Raw genomic sequence first — 13327 nt, 5'->3', positions numbered from 1 at the left:
CGAATAACAGATATGGAATTAAACACATTTTTATTTGGATCTTCACATACTTTCTCGTGCAAGTTCTGACGTATTTGTCGGATTAAAAATTTAAATTTAATTAAATTTAATTACAAATACAAAGGTCAATCCAATGGATAATAGAAAAAAATTGATAATTGTTATTAAAATGAGTGACGGTGGCAATGCCAACTGCCAACCACCCCCTACCAAGCAATTCCCTCCATCCCTCCCATCTCATCGCTGCCACGACACTCCCCTTCTCCGTTCTAACATCACATGCCCACATCATTCCCATGGAAGCTCTCATCTCCCTCCCCTCCTCCCGTTCCCTCCACCTCTCAGCCCTCCCCTCCAAACCCCCACACCCCCTCCCTTCTCTTCCTTTCCACCGCCACCACTCCATAAAAACCCATCACCGCATCTTCTCTCCAACCAAAACCACCAGACTCAATGCCCAGCTCTCCTCCTCCCCTGCCACAACCATCACCGATCTCCCCGGCGCCGAGGCCCGCACCGGCGGCGAGAAATTCAACTGGTTCGCCCACTGGTACCCGCTCGCCCCGGTCTGCGACCTCGACAAGCGGGCCCCCAACGCCAAGACGGTGATGGGCCTCGACGTGGTGATCTGGTGGGACCGGCACGAGGGCCGGTGGCAGGTTTTCGACGACCGGTGCCCCCACCGCCTCGCCCCGCTCTCCGAGGGCCGCGTCGACCCCTGGGGCCGCCTCCAGTGCGTCTACCATGGATGGTGCTTCGACGGCACCGGCAGCTGCAAGTACATCCCCCAGGCGCCTCCAAACGGCCCTCCGGTAACGCTTCCCATACTATCTGTATCAAATCTTTTCTCGCTTTACTTCTCCAAGTTGTTGGTGAAACAATTTGAATAGAATGAAATGCTCAACGTAGAAATAATCACATCTTTAATCTAAGTTTTTTTTTTTTTTGGTTTTAAAGATTTAATTGTGCATTAGATTAGATGTTTGCTTTAGTTTTATCGAGTTTGTACGACTCTGCAGGTTCATACGTTCAATAAGGCATGTGCAGCTGTTTATCCCAGTGTTGAACAGAATAAGATTGTGTGGTTTTGGCCAAGCACTGATCCCGAATACAAGGATATTTTGATGAAGCGAAAACCTCCTTACATTCCAGAGTTGGATGACCCATCGTACACGTCTCCAATGGGGACGAGAGATCTTCCATATGGGTAAATCCCGTTCTCTGTATTAACTTTAGCTCTGTAGTTCAAAATTGACGGTTCAATGTCTTTAGAAGCTTGAAAATATTAGCAGGGTTTTACCTCTCTTTCTGTATAATTTTATCGCTTATATATATAGATATTTACACACACACATACATATATATATAGCTATTACACACACACACATATGTCTATATCCATATATATGTATATACATACGTGTATATATGTGTCTATATACATACATGCATACATATATACTGCTTGATGCAATGAAACTCTTCTAAAATGGCACAAAGTAAGTCAAATTCAACATTTATCATCACATCGTAGACCTGAAGTTAAATTGTTAGGTGAACAGTTTGTGTTGTTACAGATTATAGTCAGCAGATGGATGGCCATATTATTTTAAAAGACAATTATAGAGATGAATCACTAAAGAGAAATTAACACTAGCTAGAAAAATGAAGGCCCATAATAAACTGATGTTTCCAAATGGAGAAACTCAGGGTAGACTTGCATTAGGGGGTCTTTTTGTTTTTTTTTTTTTTTCCCAGCTTAGACTATTGCCTCTGACCTTAATGCATGTAAAAATCTCAAGTAATACTAAGCAGCATCCAAAAACCAGGGTGCTGAACTTGTCCTAGAAGCCCCTCTTCGGAAATTAAATTCTAGTCTGGTAAGTGCTATGTAGATGTCAGCCAGGTCTGTAGTCATTTTGACCCCTCAAAGGATTCCCAATCCCTCTAATTAAAAATCACCTGTTGCCCTGCATGTTGATATCTCTGGTTTGCATTTTGATACTCGGTCAACCTTATAGAAACTGTCCATATGCTTCTGAACCTAGTCTGTTTAATTTTTAGCTAGACTGTCAAAATCTGTTGTTAACAGTGCTAGCTTGCTTATCTTTATGGACTCAAGCTGCTGGTTCAACATATCACATACTCCCTTGGTGTGTTTTGAGATTCATCTGACACTAGTCAATTACCTTGTTTATCATCATTGTCTTTCAAAGCATCATCTTATTGCCTTGTACCATTGACTCCTTTGCCTCCCTATTCTTCTTTTCTTCTATATCGACACATTTGCTTTATGTGTAATCAAAGAAAAGAAGTCCTATCTATCTGTACTTGAGACACTTGATTTTATGCTGCAGTAAGCATTGCTACTTATACAGTTTAATGAGTCTCCAATGTTGCTGCTGTGCATGTGATCAGGAGTATACTGGAGGGGTTATTTGTCCACAGACTTACTGCCCACAAGATCTAGTGCTCCATGGTCATAATCATATTGCATTTCCCACATTTTTGTTCTTCTGTTTTGGCTTCTAGATATTCCTGATAGGTGCAGCTGCCTTAAATAATAGACTTAACATTAGATCCCAAAAGTTTAAGCTTTGAAGGAAGGGATCAACAAATGTATATCAGTCCTTAATGCAGCCCGGACCATGCATGTCAAGGCATGAACAAGCAAGGGGTCAACAATGTATATTAGGTCTTAACTCTCTCCTTCACGTGCTAACCATTATCTTAAGCTTTCAGGGAAGGGGTTAATAATGTATATCAGTCCTTAACACCCCATCTCATGTGAGGCCCGGATCATGCACGTGAAGGCATGAAAGAGTCAAGAATAACTCGAGATAAGAACGAGCCAAGAACAACACAATAGGGAATGAGTCAATGGAAGAAAAGATTCAAGAAAATAAACATGTAAGCTTGGCTTGAACAGGATTTAGATCTATTACCATGTTAACTGCTAGAACCCAAAATCTTAAGCTTTTAGGGAAGGGATCAACAATGTATAAGCCTATAAGGTCTTAATGCTTCCTTGGCAACCAACCTGAAACTCTATACTGAAAAGAGAGATGTCTATCATTAGGTGTGTTGCTTCAGCCTCCAAATGAACTTTGTGAACATCTATATTTGTCTTAAATGACTTACTTCTAGTCAATGGTTGAATTTATTTGCATAATCCTTGACTTTGCATAATTCTGGCTTTGTGTTGATGCAAGGTTCATAAAGATAACATCTTGGTCATCTGAAAGAAGTTTCTTTAGAAACTAAAACATCTTAGGCTAGAAATAGATCTTTTGGTTGCATTCTCAAATTTGTTGCTTTCGAATTTATTCCTGCCATGCAAAGACGTAGATCTATATCTTTACGATGCCAACTTTGATCTCTTATCTCCTGAAAGCTCCATGCACCTCAAAATCCTCACTGCAATGTAAATCCGATCTGATTTCTTTTATAATATTTGAAGATATATCAATTGTCAATTTGTAATGCTTAATCTCTTTAATGATATACTCCTGTGGGCTTTGTGAGATATTCCTAATTGTTGAAATCATCAAGAGCATTTTAGCATAGAGGTGGGACCTGAATTCATTTAGTCATTGGTCATGTTGGCTCCAAGGTCTCAATCCATCTTGCTAATTTCCTTACAAAATTTCAAGAGAATCAATTTCTCTTCTTGTATTAGGTGGATACGAGGGACATTACGTTGATGTCCTTGATTATATTAAAAAAATGCCCTTGATTTCTTGATTGATTGCACAATGATTTCAAGGATTGAAACTTTCTTTCTTAAATTCCCAAGCAGCTGGCTTCAACTTCTCTTTCTGAGTGAATTAGACTTGAATACTCTTTAGAACAGCCATCCATGTATCTTTTTTCACCCCAAGAAGCAAGAAATAATGCTCTTTCCAGATATTCAAGGAATCATCTGTAGGTTTATTTTGCTGAGATCCCTGATCAATGCACTTTGGGCTCCCTGAAAATACCTAAAGACCATGTAAAGTCAGTAGAGACTTGTAATTCTAAATTTGTTTCCTCATCTTTCTTCTTGTAATTTCTAGTTTTTGATTAATGCAGATATTATCATAAGGGCTCCTATGCTAATTTGGATGCTTGGACTCTACTCTGTTGTCCCTATTCTCAAATCTTCTTAGGTGCATTTTGGTGTTTGGGCCTACATTTGCTGCAACAAAAAAATCTAGGAGTAGGTAAGTTGAGGAATCAATGGCCAAGGACTTGAAAAGGTGATATCAACATAATATGTGGAATTGGACAGAAAACTCAGTAGGATTTAATTTCCAACTTATAAGTAGTTGGCATGTGGCTTAATGTTATGATTTTCATACAACCATATGCATATTTTATTTTGGACCAGTCTTGTGTGAAATGAAGATATATTTTGACGACTTTTTGGACGTCCTCTTTAAGCATTATTGCAGTTTTTTTACAGAATTTTAATTTTTTTCCCTATCTGTACATTTGTCTTCGATTTTTCATGTCAGCATTCACAAGGCAGCTCAAGAAGGGCCATCTGGTTATTTTCCTGAACTAAATAAATAAAACAACTTCTTCTCATGCATCTCTAGACCAGTACAACATTAACAGTTGGACAGTGATGCTTGGTAGGCTTACTTGTTAATTAGTTGTTTAGAGGCATGGCTACTATAACCTACATCGGTTATGAGATTGAGGATGCATGAAAACTTAAGGGGTCAGGTCTTTGAAATTGCTATGCACTGATATACTGGTGCTTGCTCTTCAAATAACATCATTAATCACTTTCTTCAATGACTTTTAGTTGAAGTCTTTGACATTTGACACGCAATTATTTCAATGATCAGCGAATGATTCAAAGCAAACTCACTTCTAGATCATTAGTTTGATGTCTTTCAGTTGAAGATGCTGAAACCTGACACATAATTACTAATCAGCCAGTGATGTGCAGAAACTCACTTATGAATAATTTGTTTGAATATTTAGTTAGGAGGAACCACCTAAATATCCAAATGGAGGACGATGAAAACTAATGATCCTAGCAACTCTTCGTGCAGTGAGTCACTGCATTGGATTTTAGACAAGGTTGTGCCATAATGATTACTTTCTAAAAGGGTTTACACTTCAGAAGGTCGATACATGATGAGAGTGGATTGCATTTGTTCATGTTATCTACATGTTTTCCTATTTGGTTTACATTATGCAAATTGCATTTACTTTTGACCTCATCTATTGACAGTAGCCATTAATTGTCACCCAAATGACATTTCAGGTATGAAGTTCTGATAGAAAACCTCATGGACCCTGCTCATGTTCATTATGCACACCATGGAATAATGAGAGTTCCAAAACGTGAAGTGCCTGGCAGATATGTACTTATTGATAACTTCTTCTTGTTTTCTTTTTAGGTTTATTTTAATCACATTAGACTCATGAGGGTAGCATTTCTTAGTTTGTTGTTTATCAGAACACATGGGTCATGCAAACATCACCGAGCCATATCATACTTTCCCTTCATTTTTAGAGTTAGCCTAGGTCGGTTTATTTTGGTTAACACCATTGAGGGGTAAAATTCTTACACTGTTAAGGCTGATTGAGAAGGAGGCATGCCCATGGAGATAACAATTGAGACATTAAATATAACTGGCTTCCTTGCAAAGCAGGAGCTTGGCTACAACAAGTTTGTAGCTCCATGCGTCTTTTATGCTATGCCTCGTCGATACTCAGAGGATGGTTCTGTTTCATCTTTGAATATCCAAGAGGTAATAATTTACATTTATTTAATTAATATCTTATGACAAAATGGAAATTTATTTGTTCACTTTCATTTTTTTCTTTTTTTACATTGGGTTAATTCAGGTATCTTCAACTAAATCCCAGCAGAAACAACGTAGGTTCCTGCTTATTTTTATGTGCATTCCGGTTCGTCCTGGAAGAAGCAGAGTGATTTGGGCCTTGCCAAGAAATTTTTCAGTTTGGATAGACCAATTTGTCCCTCGGTGGATGTTTCATGTGGGACAGAATCTTGTTCTGGATTCAGATCTATACCTTCTTCATGTTGAGGTAATATGTTATCCTTTTCAGTTGCCTAAGCTGCTTTATGCCATCCTTCTCAACTAATCTAAGAAAAATTCTTTAAGCTTCGGGTGCTTTATTGGTGTAAAGCATCTTTCACCTAATATTGGGGCAAATGCTATCTTCTGAGGATGACACTACTCTTGTGCATGCTGGGAGATGACACTTTAGCCTTGGCTGTCCTGAAATCTTCATAGTGGTCTTATAGAGTCAAAATAGCGAGCATCTAGTTGATTCAAAGGTTACATGTTTGTGTTCTCAAGTGATGATGCAAGTTATTGGCAACATCTTTATAAGTATATATATTTATATATGCAGTCATACTATATATGAAAAAGAATGCTAGCAAGGTCCGCTAACCTGGTACTAGGACGCGTACCAATCGGCGGGCGGGTCAGTATGGTACCGATTCGATAAACGGCACGCCCAATTTTTTTCTAAGTTTTTCAAGTTTGATTAACTGGTAATCAATTTTTTCAACTTTTTCAATAATTTTAAGTATAATTTAATATTTTTTGATGTTTCTATAATTCCGGTATAACCTAAATGATGCATCTTGTTATTTTAAAATAATAAATAATATAAAATGATAAGTGAGATATTGCATACTATAAGAAGTAACATGAAATATCCTAAAATCAACTAGTGAAGTGAAAAATATAACATAATACAATCAATTATATCTATGTAAAGTACAACAGATATACCGATATCTGGATCATTAGCATAGTCAGGAGGCACATTAGCCCACCTCTCTAATCAAGTAGCGTTGTAGTCTTGTATGTTCATCCCATAAGGAACGCGCTTTAAGTTATAAGCACTCTCGGATCTCTCGCTGAAGCTCTGGCTTTGAGAAGTGTCTTCTGGTTGATAATACGGCTGTAGAGGAGTCCATCCGAATATGCCGGCAATAAAATTCGATCCATAAGATGCTTCGAGCTGCGTAAGATAGTAGCCACCAGAAAACGATATCTCAGACGCACTATATCCATATCCATATCCGTATGGATTATAAGTTTCCTATGGCTGCGGTAATATAATCAAGTATACGACTCGGAACTTGATACATCTATGGATCTTACTCCACATGCGAGATTATCTGCAGCTGCATTATATCCTCTTGAATAACCTCGAGTAGTCTATCTTCTATATACAATCGTATCATCGCAGACTCTACCAGATCGTGTATCATGGTTCTTATTCTGTATAGCATGCGTAAACTGTGACTCATCGGTAAATCGAAGACCACCCTACGATTGTCTTATAAATGGTGGTCTCATGTCCTCCACTCTCCTTCTGGCCAACAGATCTATACTGGTTAACTTACACATATCACTTAAGTTAACTTACCTCTTCCAGATATAGGGTTGCAACTTCTAGATCAGGCTCCCTCTTGTAAATCACATTACGCAGAGCGACCAGAAATTAGTCATCTATATCGATTTCAGGTACGGTGTACTGAAACCTTAGTTTCAAATAGTATATTGCAGATAGAGTTCGTAATTATTTTAGTAAAATTGTACAAATACAGGAGCAGTCTAATTTTCAATATTTTTGCTTAGCTGCTAGATGCAAGTTCCTATCTATCTGGTAGTCCTATTGCCGCTCAATGATATTGATGTACTCCTAAGCATACGTCAAATCTGCCTCCCTGATTCGAATCTTTGCCCTCTCCATTATATGATACAAGAAGTCCATCTAGGGGTACCTCTCGCTGTCCACGGCCCAAAGTATTTTGTATAATAGTTTGATGGCCTTCACTATCTTCTTGGCCCATTGCCAAAATATCTACCTCGTCACCAAGTCCTCAACTGTGCTCCCTTCAGTGTCGGCTCTCGCAAATCTACTTTTCGGCCACTTAGGACTGACAAACATATGACGTAGGGCAGTTGTCGTCTCAAGAAGGCTATCAAGTGCAATGTAGTTGGTAGCAAACCATGTCACTCTTGGTCTCAAGATCTCTTTCCCTACCTATCTTCTCATTAGTGATAGGACCCATGAATGTCTCTACTATCTACTACATCCTATGAATCTTCACAACATCCATCAACATGAGGTCAATATAATATGCAGCACATAGGGTCCAAATAATGTGGTCGCCACTCTATCAAGATCTCTCCGATGGCCTTATATTGTGGTCCATTATTAGTGATAACCTGTACGACGTTCTCGTCTCCTACCTAATCAATTACCTCATCCATCAATCTAAGGATGTATATGGCGTCGTGTACCTAATCGGAAGCATCAACCGACTTATGGAATAAAGTCTTCGTATCATAATATGTCAAGAAGTTGATAATGCTCGGCCCGGTAGGATCGGTCCAACCATCACACATCACCGTCAGTCCATATGTGGGCCACTTGCTTTTGTATGAGGCAATCCACTTCTCTAGCTCCTCCTTATTATTGTCAAAAAGCTCATTGTAGATGTCATTCAGTCCTGGAGGATTTCCACTGGGACCGGCAGCCTATATAGAGGAAATGGCAGACCTATAATACGTATTATCTATCATATTCACTGAGATGTGGCTGAAGTGGAATAGCTTGCTACATATCTTTTTTATCCTTCTTTAGCATTATGTCAACTATCTACTTCTTCGAATCCTTGCTGGAGAAGGCATGTGGATCTAAATTATGGATGGTAGCTCATGGTGGAATCTTCTTAGAGGACTTCTTTCTGCTACTAAAAGCCTCCAGCATAGATGCAATACGGCCACCACCTCTCTAACTGAGGAGGTCCTCCTAAACTCTGAATCTGTTATGCTGCTCGCAGAACTGATGCCTGGCTTGTAGTATGTGGGCCCAAATTGAGCCCTATTCCTGGTCACCTCATCCTGCTGCCACTAATCATCGAAGCTTGCCTGAATGCCAGCCTGGATATGTGCCTCCTCGTTATTTGGAGTGGATGCCTTCTCTGACTTCCTAAAGTGATAGAAAGATGACTCTACCGCTCGGCGGCCCACCTCCGTCTTCTTTTTGGAAATCCTCTCTTTTGCTGCTTTGAAATCAAAAAAGTGCTTTTTCATCAACTGCCGAACCTTTGTGGGCATTTTCGGCACATAGGGTAACCATCAGCTAAATGCAGCTTCAACCTGGTTACCCCTCATTCTTTGAACTGTGTTGCACCAGTTATGTTTCCAAAGATGCCGATCTGAGAATATTTGCCCATAATCCCAACCAATGTCATGTTCTGGCTTTTTCTTTTTTCTTGATGGTTCTAATCCACAGGTTTATCAAGTACGTTAGTTTATCAATTATTACTTTAAAAAATACATCTGGTTTATCTAATATTTAGTACTATTTTTTATTTTTTATTTATTTAAATATTTTTAATATTTTTTAAATTAAAAAATACGTCTAAATACCATAAATTCAAAAAAATATGTTTTTTATTCAGAAAATACTTCTGAAATATGTATTATGTACTACTAATTTTTCATAATTTTTGGTATTAATTATATATTTTAAATTATTTTTAAAATTAAAAATAATTTTTAAATATAGAAACTAAAAAAAATTAATTTGAGCTTAGATCCATGTAGAACCCTATCATAGATGTTATATATATTTTTCTAGATCCGTGGGCATGCATCAAAGGCTACTTATTTTTCGATCTTTTTAAAATTTAGGCTTAGGCCATTATGCGCATAATCGCATCAAAATTTAGCTGAAGAATAATTTACATGCCCCTGAATACACTTTTGATTTTACAGTTTTTTTAAAATTTTATTTTATGTATTTTTTTATTTTTTTCTCCAAAAATATATTTTTATTTTAAAATTTTTTATGTGATTGTGTAGATCATTCATATATCTACAATATATCATAAAATCAAACCAAAATCAAAAGTTTTGGCATGATCTTTTCTTATTTTGCAAATTTCAAGATATTTTTTGGCGTCCAAAAAAAAAGAGAGAAAATGAGATAGAGGAGAAGAAGTATACCTTATAGTACTGAATTAGTGTATTTTTCGCCGTAGAAAAGGAAGGTTATTCGAATAGGTTGAGAGGGCTTGAGAAACTTCTCGGGCCTTCCCAACTTATCTTTAAAACAAAAGGAAGAGAGGGGTGGAGGGCCAGTTTGGAACCGGTCCGACTCGGTGCGAATTGGACGATTGCACCGGTTTCGCACAGAACCGGCTGGTTTGGACCAAGTTAGTGCGGTTTGCGGCCGGTTCCGTCCGGTTCCTATTGGTTTGAGACCGGTTCCGTCCGGTTTGGAGCCGGTTCCAAAAAAAAAAAAGATGAACCAACCTGGTCCCCCACCGAATCAACTCGGTACGGGCCGAACTGGGCGGTTCGGCCCGATTCGGCAAACCTTGAATTTTAAATTCTCTCCACTCTTTCTATAACCTTTCTTGATTAGGAAAAGACAGATGAAGTTTAAAGGGGGTTTTACTTTTTGAATTTTGAGATAGTAAAGGTGTTTTTGTACCCAAATAACCTTTCTTGATGGATCCATGTCCCAAACTTGATCAACTAGAAAACCTACTAACATAACATTTCCCAAAGATATACATGGGACATGAGGGAAGTATTTGGATTGTTTATTCATAATTTCTGTTACCATCCTTTTTTAAATTAAAAGATAGTTTTCGGAAGCCTCCCACGTCCATCAGGCCATATCTGAGCTGTACTGATTGAAATGGAAAGACAGCTTCTTTCACTGTTAACAAATTCATGTAGTTCTCCCTCTCAGTTTATCTGGTACAGTAAACAAATTTTCTGAGCCAAGCAATTGCATTTTGAAAATATAACATCAGAATTCCATCTTTTGCTTTCATTAGAAACTTCAGAAAATCTATACCCCTATGGGATAACTACTATTAAGGAGAGCTTATTATCCTCATCTCTGTAGTATACTATTCTTCCTTTCTTTTTTCTTCCCCAACCAAAGCCATGTTGGCACAGTATGTCATAAAGGGTGCATTAATAAATTCATGTGTGAATAAGATGTTTGCATGGTTTATATATGGTTGATTTTCCTTATATCCTTGGTTTTCTTTTTATTGCATTTTCTTTCTGTTTTTAGAGATCAAATCAGTCTCTCTCTCTCTCTCTCTATCTCTATCTCTCTCTCTCTAAGCATCTGCATGCTGCTGCTTTATGGTCATAGTACCATTCACACCATTTGAATTTGATATGATTGATGTCTTCCAGCCAACCAGTTCGTCTAATTTTGATGTTGCTGGAAGTTGCATTTCATTATGTGTAACTTTTGACTGAGTAATTCTTTACAGGAGCGTAAGATTGCCAAGGTTGGCCCTTCTAATTGGCAAAAATCTTGTTTCGTGCCAACTAAGTCAGATGCCATGGTGGTTGCCTTCAGGAATTGGCTAAGGAAATATTCAAACAATCAGGTTGACTGGGGAACTCTACCTACTGCACACCTTCCACCAACCCCTCCCAAAGAACAGCTTATGGACAGGTAAGTTGTGTGAAAGAGCAATATCATTCTTTAATGAAGTTACAGTGGTTGCTGAGTGGATGCATATAAGCCCTAATACACATGCACAGATGCTCAGGTGAATGTTCTCACACTCGCATGTGTAAATACAAAAATATGTTGACTGTCAAATGTTCCATTGCATTAGCTGAATAACTGATATTATAGAAAGAAGATCTAGATCTGATGATGTCAAAGAATAAAAGAAAGCTGTTAGCTGGTGGAAAGTCCATTTTGTTAGGGAGGAAGGGTGTAAATTAAACTTTCTTTAAAATAAACCTGCAAAGTCATTGTCTTGATGGGAGTTCCACTCTCTGAGAGACTTATTCGGTTGTCAACACATTGCAAATATTAGAGATGCAATTCTGCTGTATATTGATGATAGCTTGCATTTGTTCTCCCCCCTCCCCCCCCCCCCCCCCCCCCCCCCAACCCTAAAAACACATAGAAGAACAAGAAGAAGCAGAGATGCATTAATTTGCTCCATGACATGGGATTACTTTCAACTAATCTAATTAGGTGTCTGGTTTCTGATATTCTATTCAATCCATGGGATTCAAGTATCTTATTTGACATTATCGGCAGAACTTAACTCGGACTTATTCATCTGTTTTCTTTCAGATACTGGTCCCATGTTGTGCAGTGCGGCAGCTGTCGTGTGGCTTTAAAAGGCCTGAGAAAACTGGAGGTTTTTCTGCAAGTTATTTCAATAGCCTCCATTGGAATTGTTGCAGCTTCCAAGCAGGGTTTGATGTCGACCATCACCAGGACTGCTGTTGTCTCAGCAGCGGTACTGTGCTTCCTCGCATCCAGGTGGCTGTCTCACTTCATCTACAAGAATTTCTATTTCCATGACTACAGCCATGCTTTCAGATGATTGTTCTAGATTTTGCCCTTTCTCTGTAAACAGATCGAAATGCTTATGTGTCTATTATTTTACTATATCTGTAAATAAAAGGTTTCAACTAAATTATAGAGATGATAAAAGAGCAAATACAAGATCTACGTCTGTGTGAAAGGCATATTTCAGAAACATCATTTTTTTTGGATCCTGGTGTTGTGTCCAAAACTACTGTCCACTGACCTGCTGTATTGAGTTTTAATTTTGCAAACATTTCTTTTCATATATATATATACATACACATACATATCTGCCTTGGCTTATAATCTTTAGAATCTATGGGATTTGCCATGACTAATATTTGTCGTTTCTGGCTAAGTCATTGCTGTGGATACATTGATAGTAAAAATGAGAAAATTTTGCAAAGTATCTTTTTTTTCGTAGTTGATAATTTTCTTTTTTCCTTCCCTCCTCTTTCTCTTATTGATTGAAAATGGCCATTCTTGAGTTCTTGACGTTGCAGACACTATTTAACAGATGGGGATATTGGTAACTGGGAATGTCTGCACAGGAGTGTCTTGAGGTTTCTTAACCAAAACGAACCCTTTTTAACTACAAATTAACTTCTAATACCATGTATTCTAGGTCAGTGCTTGTGACTGGAAGAGAGATGTCAAGTTATATTACAAAGTTATTGAACTCCTAGTGATCATGATAAGCATCAAAGAAGTTATGATAGTAGCATTCGAGCTTTTACTTCGTCAAGTGAACATTCTGATTGGGTTTGCCTAGCTGGCATCTTGGGCCAGGCCTGTGATGACGTGTGCAAGAAGGGTCCAGTTCTGCACTATACTAAATTCTATTCTGTTTGATTTTTTAACTCTAGTTTTGTACGCATATTTTATCAGTAGTCTGCAAGTAAAAGACCTGTTCAATGCATCGAGAAACGGGAGGAAAAAATAAAAAGTTTTTAGAAAT

General features: G+C 38.1%; 1 pseudogene; it reads left to right on the top strand.

Annotated features, from left to right (window-relative positions):
• The first annotated feature begins 173 nt into the window (after positions 1-173).
• On the top strand, positions 174-12636 carry LOC103723821 (annotated as a pseudogene).
• The last annotated feature ends 691 nt before the right edge of the window (positions 12637-13327 follow it).

Source organism: Phoenix dactylifera, unplaced genomic scaffold, assembly GCF_009389715.1.
Source record: "Phoenix dactylifera cultivar Barhee BC4 unplaced genomic scaffold, palm_55x_up_171113_PBpolish2nd_filt_p 000076F, whole genome shotgun sequence".
Classification (NCBI taxonomy): domain Eukaryota; kingdom Viridiplantae; phylum Streptophyta; class Magnoliopsida; order Arecales; family Arecaceae; genus Phoenix; species Phoenix dactylifera.
Note: the sequence above shows the minus strand (reverse complement) of the source record. Positions and strands in the feature narration are given on the sequence as shown.